General features: G+C 41.1%; 1 pseudogene; it reads left to right on the top strand.

The window, feature by feature from the left end:
* Positions 1 to 17,947: 17,947 nt before the first annotated feature.
* Positions 17,948 to 18,553, top strand: LOC102485575 (histone chaperone ASF1A pseudogene; annotated as a pseudogene).
* The last annotated feature ends 400 nt before the right edge of the window (positions 18,554 to 18,953 follow it).

The raw sequence follows: 18,953 nt of genomic DNA, 5'->3' as shown, positions 1-18,953 counted from the left end.
AAAAAAAAAAAAAAAAAAGTGATTTTGGATCCAGATATTCTCTAAATGGAGTGGTCTGAATGAAACCAGAAACCAAAATAACAAACAGAAGGCTGACAGTTGTTGACGTTTTTACAGCAGATAGGCTCAGCTTTGTAAACGACTCCATAGGACTTCAGCTGAATTCATTCAGAGTATCACAATGGCTGTATTTCAACACACTTACATGCAGAGTTTACCCCAACTTAGTCTCAGGTATACACCGCCAGCTCTTTCCTTCATGTGCACTGGAATAATAACGTTTACAGTAGAACTGATACATCAGGCTGCTGTGAAGCGACTTGGAGAGTGGAGGAAATAGAGTCTGTTCACATCTAATTTTTGTTCTTGCTGGATACTTACCGATAACCCAACTTTTGTTTTTATTTCATCTTTACAACAGTATTTTATGTCAGAGGGCGTGCGTGTATACGACAGAGGGAAAGTACTTCCCCAACCAGGCCAGCCACACTATAATCCTTATTACCCCAATTCTCCATCCTTCCGGAACCCTAGTCATGTCCCCATGCGCCTCGCATGTCTTTCAAGCCTAACGGGTCTGGATTTGACCCCAGATGGCTACGCAAGATCAGTTTCCTCTGTGCAGCCCTAACCGGTACATTGTAGGCCTGACTGCTGCACTGCAGAGTCAGCCTGAGAACCAAACGATAGAGAGAAGGCAGCATCAGAATTAGTGAACTTATCCAACATGTATGTTTTCTGAGTATCGTAGTACAAAGGAACTAAGAACAAATATAAATACCACTTGTGAATAAACACATTCCACATAAGCAATGGTAATCCTTTCCTAAAAATAAATCCTTCCCGAGAATACTTACAATACTTTATTTTGAATATTTGAAATACTTGTTCTTTTTCAGATAAAGAAAGTTCATGACAGGGCCAGCAGATAGCATGGTGGTTAAAGTGCAGGACTCCCACATGGCCAACCACAGTTCAACTCCCATAACTAGAGGATTGTTTTCACTTTCTCTCGCTCTCTCCCCCTTTCTCTCTCTCTGTCTCTTTTTGTCTCTCTCTGCACATGTTCTGTACCAAATTAAAAAATATTAATACTGATAAATAAAATTAAATAAGTAATTCTTTAAAAAACAGTTCATGGGGAAAGAATTTTTAAAGCTAGACACAGATTAATTTCAGGGGGCTTTCGCACTGAAATAAACTTACCTTTTTAATTCCAGTTTTTGAAAACTTTTGTAGTACCCTTGTACATATTTTTAAAAGTTTATGAAATACATGGTTTCTATTTCAAATGTATCCGATTATACAAAACTGGAAAATCACCGATAATTGTGTTTATTATTTATGTATTTTTAAATAATTCTTTACTTATTTTGATTTATTATTATTTTTTTAATTTGTTAGAGAGCACACGCACTCACCAGAGAACAATGGGGGTGGGGATGGGGAATGAGAAATCAAGTCTCCAAGTCTGGAACGTAAACCACAGGTGGCCATGTGGCAGTTCAAAGCCTTAACCACCACGCCACCTGTTGTCCTCCTGATAATCATAAAGACCTGTGCACTTCGCCCAGTAAACTATATATTAGCTACCCTTTTTTAATTAGTGTATCTGTGCACTTATTTGTGGAAACATTGAATGCTACTGGGTAAGCAGTCTTCAGTTAGATTATAAAGAATGCTATGATTGAAAACATGCACTGTCTCTATCTCAATGATTCCTAATTCCTCCAGAATGTCTTATAGTAATAGGGAAACAGGAATACACCAGAAAGCATCTCACAATATGCTGAACTACTGTGTATGCCAGGTGTGTTGAAAAAAAGAAGACACGGCTATGTTTGCCATAATTGGACAGGCAGGAAGAAGACCCGCTTGCATTTTCTTATGGGCTGTCACTGCCTCTTCATGGTCATCACTCATAAATAATGGACCCCTTTAATATTACATAATCCATCATCTCCTAATTGATGCGGCAGATACAAATATTGCTATATTACAACTAATCACTGTAAAGGGTGAGGGAACAGCTTACCTTGAAATCGGCTTGTATCCTGACAGTTCGGGAGAATGTGCATGCCAGACAGATATTAATATCTAATAACAACGTCAGTGCGCTCAGGACTCCACCTTCTTTTGCAAATGAGGTTGATGCCATGAGAATAAACTCACACCTGGGTTTTGCACAAAGCAAGGTACGTATTCCATTTGCTTTCCTTGGTTGCTCATGTTTTCCTTTTTAAAGGTACAATTTTATGACAACGTGGGCAAAAAACCTTCTGATCGTGTTTTCTTTATATTTGCTTTTGGAGATTTGAGGGAATGAGCAAAGTGATTCCATCTATCAAAGGGGTTCTTGTGATGAAGCCCCTTATCAAGTTTTTTTAACGACCGTGAACTCAAGAACTTGCCTGAGTTTAGTCAAAAATACCTGTATTTGTACTCCTACAGTATCGGCCCCAGGGCATCATGCCAAAAAAGGAAATGGCTTTTTGATTGGATAAATCTTAAGGTTTATGGCTATAATGCCACGCTTCTATGGCTTAGGTATTTTTTTGCCGCCTAAGAGAGTAAACATTCAGACGTTATGATGTAAGCATCGCCGTCCTCAGGCCAGGACAACTCAAGCAAACAACAGATATCATAAGTCACAGGTGTTATGTCTTATCGATAAATTACCAGCAGCTCTGGATGCCAGCGAGGAGCTGACCCCCATCTATCTCCACACTGCCATTCAGTGCTCAGAAAGTCTATGAGCAAAGAAGGAAAACATGATTTATGGGAAGTTGCAAGATACCATGCTTGCGTATTGCTGTGTGTGGAGCAAAGATCAATTCATGGCTTCCACATTTGTCACAGGAGAGTGCCTCTTCCAGTCTGCCACCTCCAGATGAAGTGTCATGATGAGAGAAAAATATGGCAGTGTCTCGGGGGAAAATTCCACGTTTTAATTAGGCAACAGAAATGCTGTGGGGCAGTGAGAGTCGGGGCACTGAGTTCTCACGGTGGCAACATCTAGTCTGCGACCTAGAAGACAGAAACAGGACAGCAAGTGTGTAAAACACAGAAGCGCCGCAGACATCCAGAACCAGAATGGCATCTGGGTTGTAGCGTAGATAAACCATTGCTGCACCTTCACCAGGGCCTTCCTCCCTCTCGCTCCCTGCTAGACTGTGTTTCTACATACTGTAAAGGACAACAGCTTGCAGCATTATTGTTCAAATACGTGTTTGCAGACATCATCATTCTGTGAATATTTGGGGGAAATTTTAATCTACGTACTTATTTTATTTTGCAACTTGCAGGGTGAGGCGGATTCGGAACACAGGATCAACTAGTAGATAAATTTCTTTCTTTCTCTCTAAATATCTACAAATTATTTTTGTTTTAAGACAGGCTTAAAAATCTATCTTTGAGGGATTACGCAGTTAGCGTAATGGCTATGTTGCTGAACTCCCATGTAGTCGACCGCAGTTTGAGTCCCGGACCCAGTGGCTTAAACTCACGTCAGGCGTGTGTGCGTGTGTGCCCAAGATCCCGAGAGGAGAATGGAGGAGAAGGGATTGTGATGTGGCCTTCCCCCTTGCAGGTGATTTCTCGCTTTCTGTCTCTCTCTTTCTGGTGAGCGCAAGCACCCTATAGAAAAACCTCGCCCCAAAAAAAAGAAGTAAAAAAAAATTTATCTTTGATGAGTGAGTTAATTAAATAATTAATAAATAATTTATAACATTATTCTCCAGATGTAGATCTGTCTTTATAGAATTGTCCAGATGGGGCCAGCAGGTAACATAGTGGTTAAGGTACTGGACTCCTGTATGGTCGACTGTGGTTTGAGTCTTGGACCCGACAGCTTAAAACTGATGCCAGGTACGTGTGTGCACATGCTCCAAATCCCTTCTTCCTCCAGTCTCCTCTCAGGATCTTGGGCACACAAATGCACACACAAGCGCCTATTGTAAGTTTTAAGTCACCGGGTCCAGGACTTGAACCACAGTCAACTAGATGAGAGTCCAGAGACCTAACCATTAAGCCATCTGCTGGTCCCTAAACTGTAAATTCTTTTTTTTTTTCTTTTGAGAGGTTCTTGCTTTAGGATGCGTGCACTCACCAGAAAGAGAGGAGAAAGAGAGAGACAGAGAAAAGAAAGTGAGAAGTCCCCTGCTCCCAGGGGGGAATGGCCACACCACAATCCCTTTTTCCTCCATTCTCCTCTCAGGATCTTGGGCACACATGCACACGCGCCCGGTGTGAGTTTAAGCCATGGGGTCCGGGACTCAAACCTTGGTCGACTACATGGGAGTCCAGCAACATAGCCATTACAACTGCCAGTCCCTAAACTATAAATTCTTAATGTGATATATGGGATTATGGAATTCTTCAGTCTCTGGCTCTTAATATCAACCTGAAGTTCTATTTTTTTTTTTTAGAGAGAGAAATTTTTGCCCAAGGATGCATGCACTCACCAGAGAGACAGTGAGAGACAGAGAGACAGAAAGCAAGAAATTATGATGCCAGGCAATGACCATGGCACAGTTCCATCTCCTCCATTCTCCTCTCAGGATTTTGTGCACCCACACAAGTCTGACGTGAGTTTCCAGTCGCCAGGTCCAGGATTTGAATAGCGGTTGGCTACATGGGAGTCCAGCGATACAACCATTACTCCATCTGCTGGTCCCATCCACCTTCAGTTCAAACTCACTTGGCACCTCTCCTCCCTCATTATGCTCAGGCATCCAGATCTCTTTTCAATTCTGCGATCATTTCCTTCTCTTTACTTGTGCTGTTCTCTGTATTCTGAAATTTTCTTCCCCACTTTGTGCTCCTGAGTAACTGGTCCTCATCCTTTGGGTAGAAATTCTTCAGGAGAGACATTCCTGGACCCTTAATCATGGTGAATTCTGTTTATAATCCTTGCCATATTATTCTAGATACAATACAAAATTTAAAATATTTTATTTTGTAATTCTTGAATATCAGTTTTTCTCACTCTTTAGACTTCCATAAGTCGATGAATGTATCACAACCCTTAGCGGGATCTACATTCATCGACACATACTCATTGTAAATGTCAAATATGTAGGATGCAATCATTTCTTTCATTTACTTGGTAAAATCTCATTCTGAGCCTCCGTTCTACTGGCCTAGCAGGAATTTTAAGTACAATCATTAAAGAACCCTCTTCTCAATGAACCACACTAGAATCCAATACTGACCCTCCACAACTGGACAAGGTTCATTGTTTTTTATTTTTTACAGGTTTTTACCTTAAGGAAGATGCACTCACCAGAGAGACAGATAGTGAAAGAAAAAGTGAGAAATCACTCTGCAGGGGGGATGGCCATGCCACAATCCTTTCTTCACTCTTCTCCCAGAATCTTGGGCATGCATGTGCACATCCCCAACATGATTTTCAAGTCATTAGGTTTGAGACTTGAACCCTGGTCTGCCCTGAGGTAGTCCAGTGACATAAGCAGTGCTCCAGCTGCTGGTCCCTATTCTTAAGCTTCACTGTCCATCACAGGCAATTGCATGACTCAAGATGGCGAGACCCTCTGAAGTCTGATGGACATCTCTGTCTTTGTGTCATGAGTGATTGATACGAGTTTTAGTCAATGCTGACGAGCTGCCAGAGTCTAGTATCCTTAAGCATACTTTTTTAAAGAACTATTCATTCATTCATTCATTCGTTCATTTTCATTTGACCAGAGAGAGACACAGAGAGAGAGAGAGAGAGAAGTGAGAAAGCAAACCACCAAGCCTAGGACTTTAACGCGGTTGGCTGTGTGGGAGCGTCCAGCACCTTAACCACCATGCCACCTTCCTAGGTCCTATCACTTCCCACAATGCCACCAGAAAAAAAAAAAAGTTGCTATAGTCGAATATGTTCCCCCAAATTCTTCTGTAGTGGAACTAATCATTCCCATTGTCATGGGATGAAGAAATGAGAACTGATCCAATTATGAGGTTGAAAGGTAAGACCTTGGGGAAGCGATTACAATAAAAGATATCAGGATGGGGCCCCCAGGTCTGTTCCTGTAGGGTTTCTAAGTAGGGAGTGAAACCAGAACAAAGGCACCAATGGACACCCTTGTGCTCTAGCGCTTCTGATGTGCTGTCTTGGGACTCTGCAAGACTCCCACCTGACATGGCCCCTGGACTGGAGATCTGCAAACCAAGAACTAAATAAACCTCTATTTCTACAAATTACCTAGATACATTTCTTTTCTGTTATTAGCAATAAGATGGGCTTGATCAAGAGATCTGGGCTTCCCTGCTCACATACCTGTCCCCCTTCCCAGTAGAGTGGAACTCTTTCTGGCCTGCTCTCTTCAGCTCACCCCTTAGTGCTGGTTCCCCTCAAGGACGTTTCCCAGGTATAAAGGTCTGGTCAGACGCCTGAGACAGAATTCTGAATCCAGTCCTCTCTACTAGCTATGCAGCCTTAACCCTGGGAACCTCAGTTCCCTTAGCTGTAAAATGGGAATTAACAGTAGCTACACTGTGGGGTTATTAGAAGATTAAATTAATACTTATAGATGTCTTAGCAGAGACTGACTCACAGTAAACACAGAGTAAGTGTTAGTGTCCACAGCATTGCAGTTGCCTTTTGAGTCATGCAGAGGACGGTACCCACCCCATGCAGCTGCTGTGAGGATTAAACAAGGAAACAGTGTCAAAGTTATCTGAAGAGAGCCTGGACACAGGTGAGTGGTTAGTGGTGGTGTGGGCCACCAAGCACAAGCCCCCTCTGGGTCCTGAGTTCTTGTATTTTTTTTATATTATATTTTTATTATTTAAGTAAGTATATATTCTAATACTCCTTGTGATATGCTCTCTGATACATGCGTTGCTTATAAGTGGGTTGTTTAATCTCTAAATACTCATGAATTTTTCAATATCCCTTGTTATTAATTTTGGGTTCATTCTGTTGTGGTCAGGGGACAGACTCTGATTTAAATGCTTTAAGTTTATTTTTCTTTTTGTTTTCCATGCAGATTTTTTTGTTTAACAGCATACAAAACAAACATTACCAGCATGCGTACTCTGCATATTAGTATAGTCAAAATATTATCAATCCAGTCCGAGCTAGTCAGAACTGGTTTGAGCCAATTGGAACCAGCTGGAACTGGTTTAAATCAGACTGAGCTGGTCAAAACTAGTTGGAACCAGTTTGACCTGGTCACAGCTACCTGGAACTGGTCAGAACCAGTCTGAGCCAGTTGGAACCAGTCTGAACTGGTATGAGCCAGTCAGAACTGTTTTGAGCTGGTCAGAACCTGTCTGAGCCAGTCAGAACCAGTTTGAGCTGGCCAGAGCTGGTTTTAGCCAGTCACGACCAACTAGAACTTGTAATAAGTCAGAGTCAGTCAGAACTGGTTTGTACCAGTCAGAACTGGATGGAACCAGTCTGTGAGAGTCAGAACTGGTTCGAGCCAGTTGGAACTGGTTTGAGCAAGCTGGAACTGGTCAGAGCTGATTGGAACCAGTCAGAACCAGTCTGTGTCAGTCATAACTGGCTTCAGCAAGTGGAAGCCAGTCTGAGCTGGGCAGAACTGGTCAGAATCAGCTGGAACTAGTGTGAACTGGTCTGAGCCAGTCAGAACAATTTTGAGCTGGTCAGAACCAGTCTGAACCAGTCAGAACTGGTATGAGTTGGCCAGAGCCAGTTTTAGCCTGTCACATCCAACTGGAACTGGCTGTAATCAGTCAGAGCTGGTCAGAACCGGTTTGAGCCAGTCAGAACTGGATGGAACCAGTCTGTGACAGTCAGAACTGGTTTGAGCCAGTTGGAACCTGTCTGAGCCAGTCAGAGCCAGCTGGAACTGGTCAGAGCTGGTTGGAACTGGTCAGAACCAGTCTGTGCCAGAAACAACTGGTTTCAGCCCGTCAAAACCAATCTGAGCTGGGCAGAACTGGTTAGAGCCAGCTGGAACCAGTCTGAACCAGTCTGAGCTGGGCAGAACTGGCTGGAACTGGTCAAAACTGGTCTGGTCCAGTCCGAACTAGCTTAAACTGGTCAGAACTGGCTTGAGTCAGTCAGAACTGGCTGGAACCAGTGGGAACAGGTCTGTGCCAGTCAGAACTGGTTCAAGCCAGTTGGAACCAGTTTGAGCTGGTCAGAAACAGCTGTAACTGGTCAGAACTGGTCTAAACCAGCGTGAACCACTCTGAAGTGTCAGAACTAGTTTGAGCTGGTCATAACTGGCTGGAACCAGTCAGAATCCCATTCAGAACTGCTTCAAGCCAGTCAGAGCCAGCTGGCGATCTGGTAGGCTCTGACCGGTTCAAACTGGTTTAAACCAGTTCTGACAAAATTCATCTGGTTCTTACTGGCTCAAACTGGTTTCAACTGGTTCAGACCATTTCAAACCTGTTCCAGGTGATTCCAACTGGCTCAGACCAGTTCTGATCAGCTCAGACTGGTTCAGTGTGGTTCCAGCTAGTTTCAGCTGGTTCCAGCTGGTTCAGACAGGTTCTGACCAGCTCAGAACTGGTTCTGACCAGTTTTAGCAGGTTCTGACTGGCTCAAACTTGTTCTGACCTACTAAAACCACTCTGACCAGCTAAAACCAGTTCTGACAACAGACCAGTTCCATCTGGTTCTGACCTGGTCAGAATGCTTACAACCAGTTCCAGCTAGTTCTGACCAGCTCCAGTCAGTTCCAACTAGCTCAGAGTAGTTTCGACTGGTTCCAGCTGGTTCTAACTGACTCAAACTGGTTCTGACCAGCTCAGACCAGTTCCAACTGGTTCAAACCAGTTCTGGCTGGCTCACACTGGTTCCAACCAGTTTCTGTTCATCTGAATGGCTTAGACTGGTTCTAACCAATTCCAGCTGGTTCTGACTGGCTCTGACCAGCTTCAACCAGCTTCAACCACTTCCAGCCAGTCTGACCATTCCTCTTGTCTTAATAACTATGGGGTCCCAGTGCCTCACACACTGTCTCGAGTCTAGTTGGTGCTCAGTAATTACTTGTTTAATTAGTAGGTGGGAAAGGAACAGAGGCAGGGACAGAAAACAATGTGGGAACAGCCTCCCAGGTGAAGTTCAACACGCAAAGGAAGCAGAGGGTAAAGGGGGGCATTTTGGGGACAAGGAGCAACTTGAGCAAAGTTGAGGAGAAAGGGAGACAGCACAGGCGATCGGATCACGTGTAGGTCCGGGTAGCAGGAGAAGGGAAAAGGGATCAGAGAGATGGGCTTTGTGTGCCAAGTGCATTTGCTTGCTGTTAAATGTGTATTTTTCACTATCCAATTAATTTGTTAACCCTACAGAGGAAGAGAAGGAAAACCTTGTTAAGCAGTCAACCACAGAGTTTCAGCACACCTAATTATATAACTCAGCTTCTCATCATTTGTCTTACTCTGAGTGAACATTGCCACGTACCAAGGCGTTCCCTTCTAAGTATTCTTGTTTGTTTTTACCAAGAGCAGGTGATAAGCTGGAATATTGATGACACAATCTCCATTAGAGAGAAACTCTAATGACACTTTCAGGAGACAAGAAAAACGCAGACTTGTTTTTGCTAGACTAATTGTTATCATTCCAAATTTTTCAATCTTTGAAATATTTCTGCACAGTATGATTTCTTAGAACAGTGAGAGGGCAATAATCATTTACAAAATGAATAAAACAATGTTGAGACTTTTTATGATACAGATATAATTTCTTTTTTTAAAAAAAATTATTTTATTTCACTTTATTTATTTATTTTAGTTTGACCAGAGAGGGACAGAGTCGAGGTGGGAAGGTGAGAAAGCAAGCTGCCAGGTCCAGGACTCAAACTGTGGCCATTCATGTGGGAGCCCAGGACCCCTAGCCGCTACCACGCCACCTGTCAGCCTCCAGATAAAATTCCAACACTAACTACATAAAACGTTTTTCTATTTTATGTATCCTCTAGGTCTTTATCACAAAGCAAATGAGAAGAATTTCTGCAAATGAAAAATTATTAGAGATGTTTTACCAAGAAATAGTTTTTTACCCTATCAAAACATTTATTTATTTTCCTATTGGCTAGTAGTTGAAGAATGCACTTGGTTTAGTAACTTTTTGTTTAAATGAGAGAAAAAAAAATAAAATTGGACCGGACAAGTCTATTTTGTCATCACTAAGACTTTCTGAACCCCTCCCATCCTACTGGCCAGATTTCCAAAGTACTCTGTATCTGTCTCACGACATTTCTCATTTTTCACATTGTATTAGAGTTGATGTTTGTGGCTTACCTTCTCACTAAATTATAGGTTCGTTGGAAGGATGTCCTATAAGGCATTCTGACATATCATATGCAAAAACAAACAAAAAACAAAGAACAAAAACTCTTGAGTGAATACAAGATATTTAAAAATCTGTGCTACTGGGACCAGCAGTTGACATAATGGCTATGTTGCTGGACTCTTATGTAATCAACCAGGGTTTGAGTCCCAGACCCGGTGGCTTAAACACACACCGGGCACATATGTGTGTGTAAGATCCCGAGGGGAGAAGAGATTGCATACGTGCCATATAGCAAAACCCTGTGGGAAAAAAAAAATCTGTGCTACAAATATAGGAATTAAATTTAGAATATCTATTATAACAGAAATCCATACAGTTATATTTCAGGTTTTCAAGCACATTGACTATATATGGAAAATATAAATAAAACCAATAATGTATATTGTGTTACTTTGCACTTTGAATAGTTCTTTATTCTCATATCCTGAGTGTCTTTCTTTATTCATATGTTGAGCTTAAAAGGTAATGTTTTAGGTACGTAAGAAGACAACAAGGTGGGACCAGCAGATGGAGAAATGGTTACGTCGCTGGACTCCCTCATGGTTGACCACGGTTTGAGTCGAGACCCGGCAACTTAAGAGTCACACTAGGCACATGTGGGTGCGTGCTCTAAATCTCAAGAGGAGAATGGAGAAGAAATTGAAGCATGGCCATTCTCCCTGAGGGGTGATTCTCACTTTCTATCTCTCTGTCTCTCCAGCAAGTGCCCGATAGCAAAAATCTCTCACAAAAAAAAAAAAAAGAAGAAAAGAAGGTATCATTTCATTCCTCTTTCTTTTACATTTCCCTTAAAAAAAAAAAAACTTAACTGATTTTTAAAAATAAATCTTTTTTTCTTATTTAGCTTCTGTATAGAAAGTTTCTGCCAATGTAGGAGATGTATTTCTCTGCTTCATCGGATGTCAGTGTCCTGTGGCATGTGATAGCAGCCGGGTGTCACAGTGTTAGTCCTGTGTGCCTTCTCCTTGAAATCGCCCATTCACCAGCACCATCACAAACTGTGTGTTTAAGGCGGCAACACACGAGACAAAAGGAGCCGGGGTCCCTTGGTTCACGTTGCAGCAGACCTACAGCTACAAACCATCCCAGCAGAGATGCCCATTGGACCTTGACCTATTGGAGTGAGAAATAAGCGTTTATTGTGATGAACTGGACTTAAGGTTGGTTGTCGCAACAGCTTGTAGTGCCTATCAGCCAAGAGACTTATGAAAGTGTTCAAGTACCGTAACAGCCTAAGTATAGGAACAAGGATTTGGTACGGCCTGAAGCAAACGTTCGACATCACGCTGTAAAGTCGTGTTTGGAAACTCTGCTTTAAGAACGAGTGACCTTTGGCGAGTCACTTAGCCTGACTTCTTCCACTTGCCTAATGAGGATGTAGCAAAAAAACAAAAGCTAATGAGATAATACACATGTTTGTACACTTTTTTGTAAAGTTGCCAAAGGGTACTTGTTCTTACCAGAGACAGACAGAAAGAGAGAAAGTGCCATCCAACAAGGCCCAGTCACACTGCAATTCCTTCTCTTTTATTTCTTCATTCTGTTAGGATTTGGGGTTCACATATACACGTTTGGTGTGTTCTTCAAGCTGCCAAGTCCCAGACTCGAACTGCAGTGTCAGCCATGTAGGATCCGGTTCCCTTAACCATGAGGCCATGGGGCCAGCACATATGTGTGTAAATTCCATATAAACCAAAAAGCACCATCTCACTTATTCTAGTCTTATCATTATTATAAAATGAATTATTCAATAAGCAATGACACATAAACCTTCAGAAGAAAAGGACAGGATTTATTGATGGCAAATACTGGTATCAACAGCAGGATCGAGGGCCGGCCCCACTGTCTAGTAGTTAAGGGAACCAAATCCAACATGGCTGACAGTGGCTCAAATCTTAGCTCCAGTGGCTTGAAAACCACATGGGAAGCACATGCTCAAAATTCTGAAAGAATGGAGAAATGGAGATGGGATTATGGTGTGATCATGCCCCATTTAGGGGGTGCTTTCTCCCTTTCTCTTTCTCTGTCCCGTTCTTAGAAGTTCACATACCCTTGGGCAATTTTTTAAAAAACAGTATTGTGGAATTATGGACACTTGGACAAACAGCATACATGAATATTTTATTGTGAAATGTGGCATTCCTTTAGATGCTGCCCTTGCAGACCAAATTCCTTTGCTCATGTGTCTGTGAATGACTGACACTTAGAATTAAGCTGTGGGGAGCAGCAGTTGGCATAATGGCTACATCGCTGGACTCCCATGTAGTTGACCATGGTTTGAATCCCGGACCTGGTGGCTTAAAACTCACACCGGGTGCATGTGTGTGTGCGCAAGATCCTGAGAGAAGAATGAAGGAGAAGGGGTTGCAGCGTGGCCATCGCTCCTGGGGAGTGATTTCTTGCTTTTTGTTTCTCTGTCTCTGTCTTTTTTTTTTGGAGAGATATTTTTTTGCTATAGGGCGCGTGCGCTTGCCAGAAAGACAGAGAGAGACAGAAAGTGAGAAATCACCCCCCGGGGGGATGGCCATGCTGCAATCCCTTCTCCTCCATTTTCCTCTGGGGATCTTGGGCATGCACGCACATGTGCCTGGCGTGAGTTTAAGCCACCAGGTCCGGAAATCGAACCATGGTCGACTACATGGGAGTCCAGCGACATAGCCATTACACTAACTGCTGGTCCCATCTGTCTCTGGTGAGCGCGTGTAGTCTATGGCAAAAACCTCTCTCAAAAAAATAAATAAATAAATAAACCAAGCTGTGAAGCTAGTCAAACATGAACTTCAGGGCAAGCTACTGCAGTAGCCACTCCCGAAAGTCAAACACAAACAATGCATACGTAGCATAATATTTTGTGGTTGTTGGATGGATACAACAAAAGCAGAAGTTCTCTGAATTCCTGTGGTTTGAGAGCAGAAGTCTGTAACCACACCGCTAATAGCATGAGTAGTTGTATGACTACCTGAGCAATTACACGTTCTTCAGATTCTAACATTTCCAGTCACACATTTTAGCCAACCTGATACAAAGAGATAAGTAAAACAGAAAAAATGTTCTGAATCCTGTTGTTCTTGTGTGAAAGCAACGGGATAGAAGTTTTCCAAAATTTGAGAATAATCCTGAATATGGCACAAGCTATTAGCAATAGGAAGTTACAAAATCAAAAGAAATCTTCCTAAAACTCAAATTTTGATAAACCATACAAGAGGCAGGGCATTTTTTTTAATTCTCCCTATAGAAAATAATACACTGAAATTCTTATTTGGAAATATAGATAACATGTATACATCCCAATGCAGGAAAGAAGGTGGTTTAGGTGTGTGGCAGGCAATTTCTAAATGTTATCTTTCTGAAAAACAGGCTCTTTGTGAGATGTGTCAATGTTTTAGATATATACAGGTGTGAACCTTTTGCATTGGAAAACAATATGCATTTTCATATACAGTTCAGAATTGTAAGTTTGTATTAATTTTCCAGAGGACCTCCGGGATTGTACAGCTTCAGGCCCCAACAAATCTATTCCATTCTTCCTTTTTCAAACTCAAGGTGAGACTTTTTCACACTGTCCTTTTTCCAGAAGATTTTTTAAAATTTTTTATACCACAATAAGTATGTACTTTAGATATGTACTTTGTACTTTTTTCATTAAATTTTTAAAAGATTTATTTATTTATTTATTTATTTATTTTTCTTTGTTGTTATTTTCATTTGACCAGAGGGAGACAAACAGGGAGAAAAGAAAGTGAGAAAGCAAGCCACCAGATCCAGGACTCAAACCATGGTCAACCATGTGGGAATCCAGCACCTTAACCACCATGCCACCTGCTGGCCTTTTCTAGAAGATGTTTTAAATTTCATTATAAAATGTAGATTTCCAGAGAGGAAAATGTTATATATATTTTTTTGAAAATATGTTTCTTCATTTGTGTTTCTTTGGTCTCAAAATTCCTTCTGATTCAAACAGCTCATAAAGTCGTAAAGCCTGAATTCCAAAATAGAAAGATTTACTCATTATGGCTAAACGTTTTTAATAGAAAGATTTACTCATTATGGCTACTCGTTTTTCTCACATTTCTTACTGCTTTTGCCATTTAAACTTATTCAGACTGTCTCAAACACATACACACCGGCACACAAACACACATACATACACAATTTTCTTTGAAACTACTAAGAACTATGGTTAGAAGAATGGATAATTTTAAAAAGACTTACCTACATTTCCTAAAACTATCATTTTAACCTAGAACAAATAAATCCGTGCTTCTCTGCCAAGCATCCTAGATAAAGCCAAGGCCTTCTGCATAAGTGAGATCTGATTGGCAATAGGAATTATCTTTCCAGCATTAACTCAACCATTATTTTTTATCTAGGAATTCAAGTTTAGTTCCTTCGAAGGGAAGCCAGTTGAGAAGCAATCAGAAGGTGAAATCTGTCTGAAATTTAACACTCCTTCCACGATTCCTCAATTCCTTACATATGTCCTGTATGCTACTAACAAAGTATCAACCACTTGCTTTGTCAAATGCTTCCAATGCATTTTGCCTCCTTTTTATGGAAACAACACTTTTTTAATACTGATTTTATTACGTACATAATATTTCATGAAATTTTGCACTTATCAAATAACCTGCATGGTTTGGGAACAAGCTGATTCTTACAAGCACACTCGTCAGCGTGTGTGAGAAGAAGGATATAGCGCCAGCTCCGTGGTACAGATGTAGCGCACCACTCAGGAGAAGCTGGAGCTCCCATTCCAGTCCTCCACCAGGTCGTCCTAAAACATGCCAGGCACATGCATGAGAGCCAACAGCCTTGACGACTAGAAGGAAGGGACTGAGGCATGACCGAGCCCTAGGAAGGGTGCTTCTCTCCCTCTCTGTCTCTCTGTCTCTCATTCTTGGTAATGTGGTTCTTTTTGTTATTGCTGTTCCACAGCCTTTTTATTTGTGGACCATCCCATAATACCTGTCACTGAATAGACTGCTGGGCCAGAGAGGTCATTGACATATGGTAGTTGAAAAAAATAAATAAATCATGTAACCCCCTCGTTCATTTTAATTTTGAATGAATTTGATAATGAGGAGATCATCTATAACCAAACAGACAAAAAAGGTCAAAAATCCAAATGAATCGTCAAGTTAGATTTTATCATGGTTTTATATTGATTTGGAAATTGATGTTTAAGTTCCCATAGTCCACAATGAAAACACTAGATGTGTATTTTTTTTAATTGCTTGACAAACTTAATCAAATGTTTCTGTGTTTCAGAACATTCTGGAATGCCAAATTACCCCTTTCAATAATACTTAGATGTAACACATAAGACAACTGCTGTAGGGGCCAGCAGGTGCCACGGTGGTCAAGGCACTGGACTGCCACATGGTCTACCAGAGTCCAAGTCCCAGACCTGGCAACTCGAAAATCACAGAGTCCAAGTCCCAGACCTGGCAATTCGAAAATCACAACAGGTGTATGTGTGTGCCCAAAATCCCAGGGAAAGAATGGACAGGTGTATGTGTGTACCCAAAATCCCAGGGAAAGAATGGAGGAGGAGGGATTGTGGCGTGGCCTTCTCCTACCCGCGGAGCGTTGATTTCTCACTTTCCCTCTCATTATCTTTCTCTGGCAAGCATAGCACACATACCCTATGGCAAGAATAAAAAAATAAATAAATAAACAGAAGACTGCTGTATACTAAAAGGGGCTATTGGTTATTTGAAATTTTAATAACGTTGAGTCACTTTACATATGTAGGTAAACTATATATACACATATGTGTGTATGTATACATATATACATACTGCGTGTGTACGTGTGTGTGTGTGTGTGCATGTTTTATATAGATAGAGCCATAATCCTTCGGGAGATTGTGAACTCCTCTACCTTTCTTTGGCTATTACTTGGATTTTAGATTAATATGCTGTCCTAGATTCTGTTATGCCATTCTGTGCTATGCAATGTCATGTCATACCTTATCATGTCGTAGTGTAATTATTATGGGAGAACGCTTACCCTTAACGTGAATACAATTCTGCATGGCTACTGACTTCCACACTGCAGTGTAAATGCCATTGCTACCCGATGTCGACACACTGCTCTCGACTGTTGAAGATCAGTGTACTTCACTTTCTCCCGGGAGGAACTTAACCCATTTGTAAATAGGAACATTGGTATCTATCTTCCTTGATTGCATTTCTCTGGGGATCCCGAGTTAGGACCTAGAAGGACATGTCATGGGTAGAGAAGACATACCATGTGAACAATAATAGATTAAATTGTGAAGCTGAAAGGTCATTCCAAATAAACCTTTTATTTCCCTTGCGACACTGTGTTGCAAATAAATCTCATCCAACTGGCTGCAACCCCCTGCTTTGAGTGAGGAAGATAAGAGAAATACCACACTATTTTATATTTGTTCACTTGCACCTTCAAACATGAAGTCTGCTTCTGTTCTTCATGTTTCTTTTAGCCATGGGAGGCACACAATAACTTCTTTGTCTTTTCTTCTTTCTTTACTTTATTGCCAAGGCATTATCAATGCCTGTGTTAAGTTTTATGGAATTTCTTAGATTGGTGATCCAAGAGTATTACGTATTATGAATCAACATAATTAAAATATTTCCAGAAGAATTTAATTATTAAATAAATTTGAAATTTTTATGCTGACATAGCATTTTAAATAGTGCTTTCCCATAACAGTTGATTTATAAATTAAATATATCGAAGTCCTTTTTAAAAATCACATTTTATTTATCCATTTATTAAAGAATACACGCTGTGTTCCGAGAATGCTGAAACATCTATGCCTTTAACATAGCTTTCTAGTAAGTAAGTAATAGAATATACAGCTATGTTTCTCTAAAAACTAACAAATATTTTTCAAAATACTTTGTTTTTTATGTTTTTGCCATAGAAGTGTGCACTTGCCAGAGTCAGAGGGAGGGAAAGTGAGAAATCACCCCCCTATCCCCCAAGGGGATGGCCACACTGCAATCCCTTCTTCACTCTCCTTTAGGGATTTTGGGCATGCACACACATGACTGATGTGATTTTCAAACTACCAGGTTCAGGACTCAAACCATGGCCTAACACCTTAACCACCACATCACCGCTTGGCCCCTCGAAATACTTTTTAATAATATGAATAAAAAATTAAACTAAAAACTTTGTGGAAAAAATTTGGATGCTTTTTTTTTTTTAATTATATGTTAAAAAAGACAGATTCCATATGGCCAGCCACGGTTCCAATCCAGGCCCGGTTGCTTGAAAAACATGCCAAGAGTGTGTGTGTATCCAAAATCCCAAGATGGAGACATGGAGGAGAACGGATTATGGCTCAACCTTGCCCTATGACAGGGTGCTTTCTCTTCCTCCTCTGTCTCTGTCTGCCTGTCTGTCTCTCCTTGGAAAGGTGCACACACCCTCTGGCAATTAATAAAGAAAGAAAACAAAACCTAGATGTGCTTAAAACCATTCAGGCGGAAATAGGAAAGCTGCAAAACACTGTGGAGTGCTCCCGTGTAAATAAAAAGAGGGAAAAAAAGTTTCTCAAGTCCCCGCTGCACGACGTTGGGCCGGGGCGGGGGTCTGCGCTCTCCCGAGCGGCCGTGCGCTGGACTTTATTGTGCCGCAACGAACCCCGTCCACATTGTTTGTTTTTCTCAAAATATGGCAAAGGTTCAGGTGAACAATGTAGCGGTGCTGGACAACTCTTCTCCTTTCTACAACCCGTTCCAGTTCGAGATCACCTTCGAGTGCATGGAGGACCTATCTTAAGACTTGGAATGGAAAATTATCTAGGTGGGCTCTGCAGAAAGTGAAGAATACGATCAAGTTTTAGACTCTGTTTTAGTGGGTCCTGTTCCTGCAGGAAGGCATATGTTTGTATTTCAGGCTGATGCACCCAATCCAGGTCTCATTCCAGATGCAGATGCAGTAGGTGTAACAGTTGTGCTAATAACTTGCACCTATCGAGGTCAAGAATTTATTAGAGTTGGCTATTATGTAAATAATGAATATACTGAGACAGAATTAAGGGAAAATCCACCTGTAAAACCAGACTTTTCTAAGCTTCAGAGAAACATTTTGGCATCTAATCCCAGGGTCACAAGATTCCACATTAATTGGGAAGATAACACAGAAAAACTGGAAGACGCAGAGAGCAGTAATCCAAACCTACAGTCACTTCTTTCGACAGATGCATTACCTTCAGCATCAAAGGGCTGGTCCACGTCAGAAAATGTCATGTTAGAACCCCACGTGGGCTGCATGTGACCACCTGCCATCCCTTTAGTACAAACTAAGCTATTAAAAACACAGAACTATTTCCCTGAAATTCCGTAAGTACATAGTCAAGACACAATGTGAAGAATTTGTTTAAAAACATCCTGTAGAAAGTTTATAAGAAAAACCAGTATTTGAGCAAATTGTGGAATATAAATACAACTATTTTTAAGTAAAAAAGAAAAAAAAAAACAACGTTGAGGAAAACAGGAAGAGTCAATGAGTATTGTTTGCTTTTTAATTGTGACGATGATGATGCTATTTTCTTCATTTAAATTTAGAAACAAAAATCACATAAAAATGACACAAATTGAAATAACAATAATATGACTGATTTCTCATACATGTAAATTAGGACTAGAAATGTAATAGGGGCCACATAGAAAGAAAA

Source organism: Tupaia chinensis, unplaced genomic scaffold (assembly GCF_000334495.1).
Source record: "Tupaia chinensis unplaced genomic scaffold, TupChi_1.0 Scaffold000271_1, whole genome shotgun sequence".
NCBI classification, from domain to species: Eukaryota; Metazoa; Chordata; class Mammalia; order Scandentia; family Tupaiidae; genus Tupaia; species Tupaia belangeri.
The sequence above is the reverse complement of the archived record's forward strand: the minus strand, read 5'-3'. Positions and strand labels throughout refer to the sequence as shown.